Here is a 12,412-nt window from a genome sequence, read left to right as displayed (position 1 = left end):
AGCTGCAGCCCGGATGGAGGCGGGAAGCTGGCCGGCGGGGCTGCCTCGGGGCCTCCTCACCCGGCTCGGGGCTGCGGGGAAGGACGCCCCGGGAACGTCGCGGGACTCCGGCCTCGTAGGCAACAGCTCCGGCCTCCGGCGCGCTCCCAGGCTCCGCCCACCACCTCAGGTAGGCCGTCCTCTCGAGCCAATCCTCCTGAAGCCTGGCGCGGAAGGCGGTGCTTGCGCCCGGAAGTGACGTACGCTGCTTGGCTGGCCGCGGAGTCGGTCGAAGCTCTCGGCGGCGACTGAGCCAGCTGAGGAGGGAAGATGGCTCGGGCAGTGGCGGCGGCTACTCCGGCTGTGGTGGAGGTGCAGGCTCGGGCAGCGTGAGGTGAGGAGCTGTCTGTGCGCCTGCGCCCGGTACCCTGGACACGGCGAGGGTGGAGAGAGGTCTCAGGACGGCAGGGTCCCTGGTCGTGGTTCCCAGTCCCCCTGGGTGCTCGCCGTTGACCCTCCGTCCCGTTCCAGGCGCTGCCCAGCCCGACTCGCCTCCCTCCGGGTCTTGCTGCCGCTCGGGCCGTTGGCAGCTGCCCCGTGGGAGGTACGGAGGGGCCCGCGAGCCCACCAGGCCCCTGCTTGTAGGTGGTGGGACTTGATGAGGTTGGTCGTGCCCCCAAAGGGGAGAGGAGACCACTCCTTCGTCCCCTCGGGACGGGGGTTCAGGCGCTGGGACCTGTCGCATTCCCGGTGTGTAGTTGTTGTACTGCTCAGGGATGGCTCCTTGTCGTCACCTCCCGTCCGGTGTCCGGCTTTGGGGACTCGGGATCCACATTCTTCTCCCTGGACCTCCCACCTCCCTTCCCGTTTCCTTCCTCCACCCCACCCCCTGTTTTTGCCGCGAATCCACTTGCTTTGGTAAAATAGTAGTATTTCAGGGTGAATTTAATGCATCATATTTCTGGGGGATGGTGAGATAAAAAACATTTGTTTAATTCTTCTGGGTTTTGGAAGAACAATAAGTAATTGAAGGACAGAAAAAAAACCCCAGATACTTATTTTCTTCGCTAAATTGTTTGGCTTTAGAAACGAGGTTTTCCAGCTCTGGAATTTTTTCGAAAGGGGGGCTGTGGGTGGTGGTGTGGAAATAGGAACGGAGGAGGGAAATGAAGCAGGAGAAACGAAGCGAGGAGGGAAGTCTGGAGATAAAAGGTGGCAGAGAGCCAGAGATTTTTCTTTTTTTTCTCCCCCCCCCCCATAATGGCCTGGGAGAAGTTGAGATTATGTTTTGCATTTGAACGGTAGGTGTTTGTAGAGTGAAAGAAAGGAGACTTCGCTTTGAAAAAGGTTACACAGTAAAGGGATATTCTAATATTTTTCCAGGGGAGTGGGGGCGTCTGGCAGAAAAGCTCTGCTGGGGAAAAAAGTGTTTAACTGGTTGGAGCATCAAAGGCCACAGGGTAGGAGAGAGGCCAGAGCCAGAAGGCTAGTCTTGGAGAAGTGCTGGAGACGAGGATCCCAGGGAAGCCGTCCAGGACAGACTTTGCACCTTTGCCGCCTTGGCTGGTGATTCAGTCTGCACAGGAGGCTGCCTTCGCTGCCAGGCACCGCTGGGCTCCTCGCTGGGGCAGCACATTAGACGGAAATGCCTTAGTTGTGGTAAACAGACTTGGAGCAAATCGGCTTGTTTAATATTAAAACAGTGCCTGACTACTGAAAAACGTTACAGTTGCATGAAAGAAGAGATTTTATTATTTGTTACCCCAGATTTAGTTCAAAAGTGAATTTTGTATTGGAACAGATGACATGACTTGACTAATAGATTTTGCTTAGGAAAATCTGTTGGTATTTGCGTTTTGTATGTGTGTTGCTTGAAGTTTTCTTTGCGTGTATTTGATTCATACACAAGTTTCACAGTTTTTTTATATTTAATGGAATAAATGTTTGCATTTTGGAGTTGCAGAAACTACTGTCATTTTCTGTAGTTAACTGCAACTCACAGTGGCATTCTAAGATTTTGGATTAATTGAAGATTGCATCGATTCCCATGTTCAGAAAGCTTTCTTCCATGTAGCAGAATGTCATACACTTTGTAAATAAACACATTCCATAAGTGAGCTTACTCCTACGGAGTGTCCTTTTTCCCAGGAGCTCAGACTCCGTGTCAGAGCATCAGCCAACCTTTCAGAGCAGCAGTACTGTAAGATACATTAAACAATCTTTTGTGACTTTTCTTGGATAATATATAAATAATCTATTTTATTACTTTTGCATAATCCAAAAAGAATTTAATGCTTTTAAATGAAAGTGTCTTAGTGCTGTGTAGGCACATAGTGGGTGATTTGAATTGAGAGTTTTACCAAAGTAAAGCTAAAAATCGACCCTCTGAAAAATGTGTGAGTACTTGACAGTACTTGGCACAACAGGATTTGCAGGGATAGAAAAGGAGTAAAGCAGTGCTTGTCCTTTGGCAATTCTCTAAGTGGTCTGGGAAGACAAACATACGCATTATGTGAGCATGCTTACAAAGGCTGTAGTGGATCCAGAACGCTGAAATGGTGCAGGCTGGAGAGGCAGCAGGCGTGATGAGGAGCATCACGATACTGAGATTAAGGCTGAACAAGTCACTTTTCTTCCATTAGTGGGGGTGGAGTGGGGAAAAGTGATCAGATTCTAGGTTTTGCTCTAACACTGAGTAGTGAGAGAATCTAGCAAACTGCTTATTGCTTCTGTTATCCATTTTGTTATTTAAGATTTAACCATATCTAATGCTCTGCTGTCCAGTTGACCCATTAGGTAAACCTAATGGGAATCACATATGTAAGGGACTTTGCAAATTCCTGCCCCCTGGATCTTCAAAATTGAACATGTATTTTAAATGCTTAGGATACATCTCAACTCGGCATCGTCACATTAGCTATATGTAGCTAGTACCTATCATAGTGTGCAATGTAAATTTAGAGTATGAGAATTCTGCCATTCTATTTTTTGGTTTCTTCTTGAAAAGGAAAAGCAACTTTTATGAGAAATATGTTACTGGTATAGTTTTTGATTATGTTCATATATTATATTTCTTGTGGGCATTGTGAACATACTTCGAAATATTAATGAGTATCTTTTAGGATATTTAGGGCTAAAAGAATCTGTTAAGCCACACTTTTGCTTTGTTTTATGCGTTTTAATGATTTAAATGATTTTTAAATCATTTTCCACTATAATCTGCTGATCCTAGACTAATGGACTCAAAAGAATGCACACTTTAGGCAGTTAAAAGGATTGCAAACCATCTCTTTTGGTTTTCACAAAATTTTAAATGCAGATACTTGATTGCAAAAGCAAATATGATTTTGAAACATTCTTGTAAAGGATTAGAAGAAGGTGCTTGTTGACATAGCAGCATTTGTTTTTTAAGATTTTTTTTTAATGGAAGTTAGAATTACAGAGAGAAGCAGAGACAGATAAAAGAATCTTCTGTCTACTGGTTCACTCACTACTGCAATAACTGCCCGAAGTCAGGAACTTCTTCTGGGTTTTCCACATGAGTGCAGGGTCCCAAGGCTTTGGGCCGTCCCTGACTGTTTTCCCAGGCTGCAAGCAGGGAGCTGAATAGGAAGTGAAACAGCCAGGATAGGAACTGGCACCCATATGGGATCCTAGCCAATGCAAGGTTAGGATTTAACCACTAGGCTACTGTGACAGGTCTTGGTTTTTTGGTGGTGGTGGTGTTTGGTTTTTTTTTTTTATTGGATTTATTTATTTTTATTGCAAAGTCAGGCCGATATTAAGAGGAGAGACAGAGAGGAAGATCTTTGTCCGATGATTCACTCCCCAAGTGACTGCAACGGCTGGAGCTACACTGATCTGAAACCGGAGCCAGGAACTTTTCCAGGTCTCTCACGTGAATGCAGGGTCCCAAGGCCTTGGGCCGTCTTCGACTGCTTTCCCAGGCCACAAGCAGGGAGCTGGATGGGAAGTGGGGCTGCTAGGATTTGAACTGGCCCCTATATGGGATCCTGGCGCGTTCAAGGTGCGGACTTTAGCCGCTAGGCCACTATGCCAGGCCCCATGGGCCCTGTTTTCTTAATTTTGAGATAGTGTGTAATTGATATTTTTACTGTTAAATATTAGGCTTACTATTAGTCTTACAATGCAAGAATTAGATTGCAAATATTAATAATAATATACTGATTTTTACTCACTTGAACTGGCTTAAAGAAAAACACTAAATAGTTGCGTTAAAAATAGGTAAGAGTTATCTAGAAAAGATGTTTTGAATGAAGGATTTGGAAGGATTCCATGATGGTTCAAGTACTTGAATTCCTGCCAGCAGCATGGGATACCTAGATGAATTTATTGTGACCATTTGGGTGGGTGAAGCAGTGGATGGAAGCATTTATCTTTCAAATAAACACATCTTTTTTTTTTTTTTTTCTTAAGTTCAGATGTTAAGTTCAGTAGTAGGAAGATGATGATAAAATGTTCAGGGCAATGTTATTTTGTTGCACAGGAAGGAAAGACTTGGAAAACTTGATAAGGGAAAATAAAGTATAGGTTTAAGGAAGAATTTACAAAGCTTATATGAAATGATGGGGATAAACTAAAGGTGAAGTAAAAGATGAGAATAGACAACAACTGCAATAGAGTTTATAGGTCAGTGGTCAGAACTTCTATATGTGCAGTGCATGAATCAGGAAATCTTAGGCCACGAATTCTTTATTGCAGTAGATATGTTAGATCAAGAGAGCTGAAACAGATGTTCATGACTGAATGAGCAGCAATATAATACTAGCGCCTGTTATGAAATAGGTAAGGAGTTGAAAAGGAATTTGTGGGAAGAGAAAGGAGTAGGCAGTTTTAGTAGATTTAAAAATTTTGTGCTGGTGCTGTGGCACAGTGGGCTAATCTGTTGTCCTGTGGCATTGGCATCCCATATGGGTGCTGGTTTATGCTCTGGCTGTTCTGCTTCTGACCCGGCTCTCTGTTTATGGCCTGGTAAAGCAGCCGAGGATGGCACAGGTCCTTGGGACCCTATACCGTGTGGGACACCCAAAAGAAACTTCTGGCTCCTGGCTTCGAGTCAGCTTAGCTCTGGCCACTGCAGCCATTTAGAGAGTGAACCAGCAAATGGAAAACTTCTATTTCCCTTTTCTCAAAGTGTAAAAAGCTTCCTTTGAAATAAAAATAAGTAAATTTAAAAGACAAAAACAAAACTGGGGAATCCTAATGGAAACATGCCATTTTTCAAAAAAAGGTACTTCTCTGTAAAAAGAGAAAAAATAGTTTAAGAAACTACCAGTGGAAGCAGAAGAAAACAAATATTATATAAAGATCTATTGTTGAAAGAGCAGGAAAAGTAAAGACAAACAAAGGGTGGTTATTTGGCCTAACAGTCAATATACTGATGAAGATACTGACATCCCTGGGACAAGTGTCTGCTGAGCTTGCTATGCTGGCACTGCTGATTGGATTCCTGGCTGCTTTACTTCTGATCCAGCTCTTTGTTAATGCTCCTGGGGAAGAAATGGAAGATGGTCCAAGTACTTGGGCTCCTGATATCCACTTGTGTAATCTGGACAGAGTTCCCAGCTCCTGGCTTCAGCTGGACAGGCAGTTTTGGCCATTTGGGGAGTGAACCAAGGGTTGAAAGGTGTCTTTTCTGTCCTAGGAAATGAATGTGAAGAAACTGCAGAGAGAAATCAATGCAAATTTCTTTTTCTGGCAAGGTGGGAAAATAACATATTATATGCTTACTTTTGAAAATGTCAGTCTAATTAGGGAACAGGAAAATGCTTCTTTCAGATAGTTTATATGTATTTATGATAGTTTTTCATCACTATAACAAAATGTGAGAAAATCCTTATGGCACAAAGAAATTTATTCTGGTGAGGCTCACGAGGTGGCTGCACTGAAGCTTGTATGAAGGGACCATCGCATGGTGAGCCAGGAAATAGACAAGCTCAGTTCACCTTTTATAATCAGCCGTCCATCCAGGGCTACCCTGTGAAGGCATGGAACCAGTTACCTTGGGACTTCCCACTGGGCCCACATCCTAAACATCATAATTAGGTTAAGTTTCTGCCCTCTGAGTACCATTAACATAGGACTTGGTATTTGAAGTCCTGATGAAGGGTGGATTTTTTTGGTATAATGGTTAAGATGCTTCTTGGGATGGCTGGATCCCATAATAGAATGCCTGGCTCTGTTCTGGGCTCTGTTCCCGATTCTAACTTCTTACTAATTGTACCATGGAAGATAGTAAGTTATGGCTCAAGTGGTTGAATGTCCACAAATGTTAAAAACCTAGAATGAGTTTCTGGCTCTTAGCTTTGGCCTGGTCAGTCCCACCTATTGCAGGCATTTGAAAAGTGAACCAGTTGGTTTTTGTCTGTTTTGCCTTTCAAATGCATAACTGAAAATTTTTACAACATCTGTGAGGTTGGGAGACAAATCATATGTATTCATCAAGTAATATATATGGTGTGGTTTAGTGTATCAAACTTTTTTCACCTCCAGTGCTGCGTTGAAAAAAGGTGTTGTTTGTTACAAGGAAATGTGAAATACCCTAATTTCACCTGACTGATTCTGCCATTTACCAGACTAGAATTCTGCATCTATTATAAAGCATGACATGACATTGCAGTTGTTCAATTTTCATTTTTAAAGTCATACTTAAGATTAGTAAATTTGATCTGTGTTAGGTACATGATATGGTTTGTAAACTTTGAAAAACTAAGACAGTTGTGTAACTGCCACAAGTACAATTAAGATTTAGGATATTTCCATCACTCAGAAATTTGTTTCTGTCCCGCAGTAGTCAGTCCTTTCTGCCTGCCCTACAGTCCTGGCAACAACTGATTAGTTATTTTACTTATCCTTTCCCAGAATGCTGTATGAATTGGACCATCCAGCACGTTACTGCTTGAATCTGATTTCTTAACATATTCATGAAATTCAGTAAGATGATTCTTTCTAGAATTGTGAGCACAAAAGTGAGCACAGTGGCCAGTGCTGCGCCAGTCTGAAGCCAGGATCCAGGAACCTCTTCTGGGTCTCCCATGCAGGTGCAGGGTCCCCAAGCATTGATCCGTCCTTGACTGCTTTCCCAGGTCATAAGCAGGGAGCTGGATGGGAAGTGGAGCTGCTGGGATTAGAACTGGCACTCATATGGGATCCTGGCGTGTTCAAGGTGAGGATTTTAGCCACTAGGCCATGCTGCTGGGGCCGTAAAATTGTTTTATTTATTTTTATTATTTTAAGGGTTTATTTATTTTTATTGTAAAGTCAGATATACAGAGAGGAGGAGAGACAGAGGGGAAGATCTTCTGAGCGATGATTTACTCCCCAAAGCAACAACAGCCGGTGCTGCACCAATCAGAAACCAGGAGCCCAGATCCTCTTCCAGGTGTACTATGCGGGTGTAGGATCCCAAGGCTTTGGGCCATCCTCGACTGCTTTCTCAGGCCACAAGCAGGGAGCTGGATGGGAAGTGGGGCTGCTGGGATTAGAACCAGTGCCCATATGGGATCCTGGCGCGTTCAAGGCAAGGACTTTAGCCACTAGGCCACAGTACCGGGCTCTGTTTTGTTTTATTTGAAAAAATATTTATTTATATTGAAAGAGAGAGACAGTGAGAGGGATCTTCCATCTGCTGATTTACTCCCTAGATACCTACAATGATCAGTACTATACCAGGTGAAGCTGAAAGTCAAGAGCTTCATTCAAGTCTCCCGCATGAATGGCAGAGGCCCAGACACCTGGACCCTCTGCTGCCTTCTCAGGCAGTTAGCAAGGGGCAACATTGGAAGTGGAGCAGCCAGACATACCAGTGCCTATGTTACCTGCTGGTATCTCAGATGGCAATTTTACCTACTATGCCGCAGTGCTGTGCCCCTGTCTCTTGTCCCCTCTATCCCCCAAAATGCCCACATCTGCCTGGGTGAGGCTAAGGGAAAGCCAGGAGCCAGGAAATCCATGCAGGTTTCTTATGTGGGTGGCAAAGGTCCAGTTGCCTGGGCCATTTTCTGCTGCTTCACCGAAATTCATAAACAGGAAGCTGGGTGGGAAGCTGAGGAGCTCTGGCTTAACCCATTGTACCCCAGTAAATTATTTCCTAGAAAATTTAAAGAAAATCTGTGAAGCAAGTACAGAAAATTGTTGTGACCCTAGATCTGGTTAATCCTGTTATTTATGTAATTAGATTTCCTTGCTGATTGTCAAAATTAAGTATGAAAGTTGGAAACTGAAAGGTTCCTGTAAGAATGATGAATTTATACTACTTTTACAGTGGTAGATTATATGTATCACAATCTGTCATTGTATCACTTATTATTTTTTTTAAAGATTTATTTATTTTTATTGGAAAGGCAGATATACAGAGAGGAGGAGAGACAGAGAGGAAGATCTTCTGTCCGATGACTCACTCCCCAAGTGACTGCAACGGCCGGTGCTGCACCAATCAGAAGCCAGGAACCAGGAACTTCTTTCCAGGTCTCCCACGCGGGTGCATGGTCTCAAAGCTTTGGGCCATCCTCAACTGTTTTCCCAGGCCACAAGCAGGGAGCTGGATGGGAAGTGGAGCTGCCGGGATTCGAACTGGCGCCCATATGAGATACAAGCATGTTCAAGGCGAGGACCTTAACCAGTATGCTATTGCACCGGGCCCCAATGTAGGACTTTTAAGTGTACAATTCCATGAAGCAGTTGTGAACCTGTAACCACTGTGTGTTTCCAACATTTCCTTGACTCCATACAGAAACTCTATACCGTGAACGAGTGAGTGTCAGTTCCCTCTTCCCTCCTTCTTTTTTCTGCTTTCTTTTAATTCGTATATTCTTGATATTTATATGTAAGTGGAATTACACAATCTTTGTTCTTTTATATCTGACATGTTTCATTTAACATGTTTTCACGGTGTTTCCATGCTGTAACACCTGTCATAACTTTTGTGACTGGAAAATGTTCTATGTTACCTAATTTTGTATTCTTTTGTTGATGGGCATGTCTACCATTTGGCTATTGGAAGTAATTTTGCTATAAATATTAGTATTTAAATATCTGTGTCCCTGTTTTTAGTTCTCTTGCGTTTATATCTAGGAGTGGAATATCTGAGTCATAGAGTAATTCTGCTTTTAATTATTTTGAGGCAACACCACAGTGCTTTTCAAAGTGGCTGCCCCATTTTATATTCTCCTGCCAGCAAAGTGTGAGGGTTTGTTTTCTATATCTTATTTCTCCCCCTCTCTCCCTCTTTTTCTCTCACCCTCTTTTCTTCTTTTGTTTTTCTTTTTTTCCTCTTCCCCTTCCCTACTTCCCCCTTTTTCTGTTAAAGCTTTTAGAGTAGATTTGAAGGGGTATTGTAGTTTTGATTTGTGTTTTCCTAATGACTGATTTATTGATTTTTTTAAACATTTGTTGCACTAAGCTTTTTTTAATTTTTAAATTTTAAACCAAAATTGAGTTTTGAATTTTTATTCAAGGAGTAGAGAGGGAGAGAAAAGGAACAGAGCTCCCATCTACTTGTTCACTCTACAGGTAACCCTTGGAACCAGGACTAATTGCTGGGAGACATGATAAGTCTAGACCTCCCACATGGGTTACAGGGACCCAATTGTGCTGTCACCTCTGCCTCCCAGGTGGACACTAGCAGGAAGCTGCAGTCAGGAGCCCAGTGTCAAATTCAGATACCCCAATGTGGGACGTGGCCATCTTAACCACTAGGCTGATTGCCTGCACATATGCAAATTGTTTTACCAGATGTATTTGCTGGGCCCAGCAGCGTGGCCTAGTGGCTAACGTCCTCACCTTGAACGGGCCAGGATCCCATTATGGGTGCCAGTTCTAATCCCGGCAGCTCCACTTCCCATCCAGCTCCCTGCTGGTGGCCTGGGAAGGCAGTCGAGGATGGCCCAAGGCCTTGGGACCCTGCAACTGTGTGGGATACCTGGAAAGAAGTTCTTGGCTCCTGGCTTCAGACTGGCACAGCACTGGCCATTGCGCTCACTTGGGGAGTGAATCACCAGACGGAAGATCTTCCTCTCTGTCTCTCCTTCTCTCTGTATATCTGCCTTTCCAATAAAAATAAATAAATCTTTTTTTTTTTTAAAAAAAGATGTATTTACTTATTTGAAAGCTAAAGTGGTGCTGCTGGGGAAGATGGGGTGAGGGGGGAAAGATACCTTCCATCTGTGGTTCATTCCTCCCCAATGACTTCAACAGACAAGTCTGCGCCAGATTAAATCCAGCAACCTGGAACTCTATTCTACTCCATAGGTGACAGGGGACCAAATACTTGGACCATTTTCTGCTACCTTCCCCACACATTAGTGGGAAGCTAGGCTATGAGTAGTTGGGACTTGGCACTGCAATAAGGTAGTGTTGTCATTGCAGGTGACACTCAGTGTGTGTTTTAAACTATCCATTATACATTAAGCACATATGTAAACTTTAAAAAAAATATTTATTTTTATTGGAAAGGCAGATTTATGGGGAGAAGGAGAGACAAAGGTTTCCCATCTACTGGTTCACTCCTCCAAATGGCCACGACAACCAGAGCTGAGCCAATCTGAAGCCAGGAGCCAGGAGCAAGAATTCTTCCTGGTCTCCCACATGGGTGCAGAGTCCTAAGGATTTGCACCATCCCTCACTGCCTTCTCAGGCCTAGTGAGGAGCTGGATAGGAAGTGGAGTAGCTGGAACATGAACTAGCGCCCGTATGGAAACTCAGTGCTTAGAGGTGAAAGATTAGCCAATTGAGGTAACATGCCAGCCCCCATATGTATAATTTTATTCAGCCTTGAAAATGCAGTGACATATCTACCTTTTACAGATGAGAAAATTTAAAATAGCAGTTAATGAGAGGGAAATCCAGTATTTGAGCTCATTTTGTTTTCTCCTGTACCTATCAATCTTTTGTAAAACTAACAATTTCATACAGTGTTGATGTAATACAGGAACAAGATTAAACAGTTTTTTTAACCATAGAACTTGATGGCATTTGAAGACCGATTTCAGAAATAGTCATGTTTTTCTTTTTTATCATTACTGCAACTAAGCTTCATTTTTTCCCTGACGTCATCTATTGAACATGTAAGCCTATAGCATATCACTTAACACAGAAGCTTCACTGTTATTTGTCGTGTTGGAACTGGGATAATGTCAAAGTATGTTTAATGACTCATGTGAAATGAATGAAGAGTAAAGTAGTCCAAAGTTCAGTAATTATCTTCACAGAGTGGTACTACTGTTAGGACTTTGAGTTAGATTGAAAACTGCTTGGTTGGTCAGCACATTGACTTCAATACAGACGTTGTGACTGTGCTCTTCCCAGACACATGCAGTGGTACATATATGCAGACATCAAAACTTGTTCTGATGGGATGCCCTGTGTGTGAACCTCGTAGGAAAAGAATGTTGCTTCTGAGGGATGGAGATGGAGTAATAAGCACTACTCATTAGACTTCTGTCTGGTCTTGCTTTTTGTTAACGAATGACAATTAGATGCCAGCACTGTAAAGGGAGTAAAGCCATTGTTTGCAGTGCTGCCATCCCATCTGGTGTTGGTTCTAGCCCTGGCTGCTCCACTTCTTTAAAATCCAGCCCCTTGCGAATGTGCCTGGGAAAACAAATGGAAGATGGCCCAAGTGCTTGGGTCCTGCTACATATACAGGGTTACTGGAAGAAACTCCTGGCTTCAGACCAGCCCAGCTCTGCTGCAGCCATTTGGGCAGTGAACCAGTGGAGAGAAGATTTTCTCTCTGTTTCTCCCTGTTTTTGTAACTGCCTTTGAAATAAATAAGTCTCTTTAAAAAATCAGTCAACTTCTTACAATATTGTGAGGTACTTTTTAAAAAAACGATCCAGGTGGATGGAAGGTGAGAATTTAGCCACTAGGCTGTCGTTAAGGGTGCTAGTATGTTTGAACACTGTAAATTAGATCATATGAATGTCTGAGTTTGAAATCAACCTTTGGCTTCTTAATACTTCTATCTAGTAACTAAATATGGTAGTATGTTTCCTTCTCCCCAAGTATATGAAGTTTAATTATAAAAGGTCTGCTTGGTGATAGAGAATTTTTCTTTTTTGGAGAGAAAAGTTTTGATTTTTAAAAAATTTTAATTTGTTTAAAGGGCACAGAGAAGGGTGTGGGGGAAAGAGATATCAGTCTGCCATCAGATGCCTGCAACAACCAGGACCAGGGCCAGTTCAAAGCCGGGAGCCAAGAACTCCATCCAGATCTCCCATTTAGATAGCAGGGACCCAACTGCTTGCCCCATTGCCTGCTGCTGCCTCCCAGGATGCACATGAGCAGGAAGCTGGGATCAGGAACAGAGCCAAGGCTCCTTCCTTGATACACTGATATGGGCCGTGGGTTTTCAAACTGTTGTCTTTATTGCTGGCCCAAACACTTACCACGTCTGAGAGCTTTTATAAATGTG

General features: G+C 43.3%; 1 protein-coding gene across 1 annotated transcript in view; it reads left to right on the top strand.

Annotated features, from left to right (window-relative positions):
• Nucleotides 1-277: 277 nt before the first annotated feature.
• Nucleotides 278-12,412, top strand: part of LOC121167627 (phosphatidylinositol 4-phosphate 3-kinase C2 domain-containing subunit alpha-like) — a 101,075-nt gene continuing 88,940 nt past the window's right edge. Inside the window, exon 1 of the mRNA XM_040997167.1 lies at nt 278-373. The gene's annotated coding sequence lies outside the window, so the exon portion shown is untranslated. The remainder of the gene's footprint in view (nt 374-12,412) is intronic.

Source organism: Ochotona curzoniae, unplaced genomic scaffold, assembly GCF_017591425.1.
Source record: "Ochotona curzoniae isolate NIBS_2020 unplaced genomic scaffold, NIBS_Ocur_1.0 patch401, whole genome shotgun sequence".
NCBI lineage: Eukaryota > Metazoa > Chordata > Mammalia > Lagomorpha > Ochotonidae > Ochotona > Ochotona curzoniae.
Note: the sequence above shows the minus strand (reverse complement) of the source record. Positions and strands in the feature narration are given on the sequence as shown.